This window comes from Euphorbia lathyris, chromosome 2 (genome assembly GCF_963576675.1).
Source record: "Euphorbia lathyris chromosome 2, ddEupLath1.1, whole genome shotgun sequence".
NCBI lineage: Eukaryota > Viridiplantae > Streptophyta > Magnoliopsida > Malpighiales > Euphorbiaceae > Euphorbia > Euphorbia lathyris.
The window spans coordinates 52,363,753-52,366,652 of NC_088911.1; the positions used below are offsets into that span (position 1 = coordinate 52,363,753).

Consider the following 2,900-nt stretch of genomic DNA (forward strand, 5'->3'; position numbering starts at 1 on the left):
GAGATGTATGGATTGATGTTGTGAATGAGTATGTTTTTTTGTTTGTATTTTGTTTATAGTTTATTTTGATATATAACTATGTTTGAATATTAAGATGATGTTACTGATTTTAATGATTTTTATTTTAACAGGGCTGTTCAATTATACTCTGAGAATGATGAAGTTAAAGTCAAATGGACTGCACTTTTGGTAATTCTTAACTTGTATATTTGTTTTGTACATGTGTGAAATTTTTTAGAACATAAAAGTTAGATTGATGTACATTATTTTAATGTTGTGGTTGTTGTGTTGTAGGGTGTGCCAGAGCAAAAAGATCACAAAACATGTGGTTTTTTTGTAATGCGGTTCATGAGAGATATTGTGATGGACAAGGATTTGAAGTTTGCTGAAAAGGTATAGTCCATTTATAATAAATGTGTTTTGTTGCATTATTTTGAAATTATAATTTATTTTATGGTTTTAATTTTTTTATATTTTATAGTGGAAAAGTAGGTGTGGTATGAAATATAGTCAATTTGATTTGGATGAAGTTCGGGAAGAGTTTGTTGAAGAAGTGTTTAGAGTAGGGGTTGCTGGGCTTGATGAATGTTTTGCTGATGATGTTTCTGATAGTAATGCAAGGTAAGTGATATTTAAGAAGTTTTTTAATTTAGATCATGTGTATGTGTGTTTGGAACATATGGTTTATATTTTAGAACATGAGAATAGAATTTAAGATTATGTGGTTTCTGTTTTTGAGCTTGGTTAATTTTTTTCCCTTTTGTTATTTTCTTTGTGTTGTTAATAGGAGAGTAGGCAAAGATGTAGTTGAGGAAGTACAAGAAGTTGGTGTTGGAGATCGTTCAAAAAGGATTTCAAAGTTGCCTGGATATTTACAGTCTCCATTTTTGCTTGAGTCTGAGCATTTACTAAACAATATGCTTAGTTCGCGGAGAATGTTGGTTGAATATGCTTTTTCTAATGAAGACCCACAGTAAGATCTTAATTGAATGTTGTTTGTGTTAATTTAAATTTTCTTTAAGTTATACTGATTGTTTTTATTTTATTTTATTTTTCTTTTTGAAGTGAGTTGTTGTATAGTGATTGTTTGTCCACAATCAATAGAGAGGAGATTATGAGCTTGTCAGGAAGCAATCATTTGGTTAGTAATGTGGTTGATGCGTGGTCTCGAATATTGAATTCTGAAGAGAAGTGCAAGGGTCCAACTTCTGTGCATAGATTCTTCTTCTCTACTCTACCATTTGTATGTGTTTTTACATTTTGATATATTTTTTTGTTAAAAAGAAATTGGATTATATTAATATGAATGTTGTATTTTTGTATAGGTTTTACTGTGTACTAATAAAGGAGTTCCTGGAAGTACCAAGTACAGCGACAGACACAATGCTTTTTTTGAGAGAATTAGTTATGAACTTCATGAGGCTAAAATAAACAGTTTAGAGAGTTATCACTTGGTAATTATATTAAAAGTAAATCGTGTTTTACTTTAATTGTTGTTTGTAATTATTATGATTGCTAATGGGTTTTTTTTTAGGTATTTTTTCCAGTTGTTTATGCTGCCCATTTCTATGTTTTCGTTATTAACCATTTTATTGGAAAGATAGACGTCATTGATAACAAGGCTCTTGATAAAGGCGTACAGTCCATAGTAAATATAAGGGTTTTGCAAATGCTTTGGTAATATTACTTATCTGTTTTTTAGTTTTGTTATTGTGTTCTACATATTTACTGTCATGTTCAGAAAATCTAAGTGTATGTTCTGAGTAGTTGATGATTTGTTTTAATATTGATAAGATGTTGTTCTATGTTTTTCAAGTGAAAGCATATTATCTTTATATAAAAAGAGAGAACCCTAATTGCTTGAATGATATCAGTGCATATGGTTCAAAACATTTGAAGTTGAAGTGGAAAGAGTCAAGCAATAATGATGATTGTGGTGTTTTCCTTTTGAAACATATCGAATCCTATTTTGGACAAGAGGAGTCTGAATGGGATATTGGAGTTCGAAATAACAATGTGAGTTTTTTTTAATCTTATTTATTATAGGCTGTTGTTATTATTTTGATAATGTTAGTAATAATGAATGGGATATTGTAGGTTGATCAGTTGAAGAATTTCAGAATTGAATACTGTTGGAAGATTCTGTCGAATTCTGGAAACAAAGAAGTTGCTGTTGTAAATGAGAAGGCCTTAAAATGGAAGAATGAACAATTAAAATAATTGTATATTCTGCAATTGTTGTAATTATATATGTTAGAACGTAAGACATATTATTTTGGAACATGAAATATATTATTTGTAACATGCACGATTTTGTTAACAGTAATGAAGTGTTTGAAACACATATTTTGAATTGGATTGGATGAATTAGTGGTTTCTTTTCTTGGATGTGATATCTCAGTTTTGAGAAGGAAGGATATAATGAGAACCAAATGACAGCAGTAAAATTGATTATGGTGATAATTATGAAGATTGGAAATGGGTACAGGTGATGAATATTGTAATTTACAGAGAATGTTGAAATGGAAGTTAGATATTTAATGGTGGAATCAGGTCTATTGAGCCAAACCTTGAATTGTGATTTTGTTCAACTGAATGTGTAGGATTTGTGAATTTCTTGAGTAGATTGTATATATCTGTTTAAAGTGGAAAGTTGTGTAGGTTAGTGGCTTGTTTAACAAAATATGTGTAATCATATGTAAATTAATCAGAATAGCATTAGAAGGTTGAAGTTAAATTTTAGTGCTATACATGTTTAGATGCAATATAAACATGTTAGATCCAGTTTGTCATCAAAATATTGTACCATATAAGAAAAAATTTATGTTTCAGCTTCTTACATTGGAAAAAAATTATTGTATGTTCCAAAAAAAGATCGTATGTTCTAAAACATGTATCAT

The 2,900-nt window shown here is 29.3% G+C and overlaps 1 long non-coding RNA gene across 1 annotated transcript; it reads left to right on the forward strand.

The window, feature by feature from the left end:
* Nucleotides 1-862: 862 nt before the first annotated feature.
* Nucleotides 863-1,399, forward strand: LOC136216901 (uncharacterized). The gene is made up of 3 exons (XR_010683403.1): nucleotides 863-973; nucleotides 1,066-1,243; nucleotides 1,326-1,399. It is a non-coding gene; the product is annotated as an uncharacterized lncRNA (long non-coding RNA).
* The last annotated feature ends 1,501 nt before the right edge of the window (nucleotides 1,400-2,900 follow it).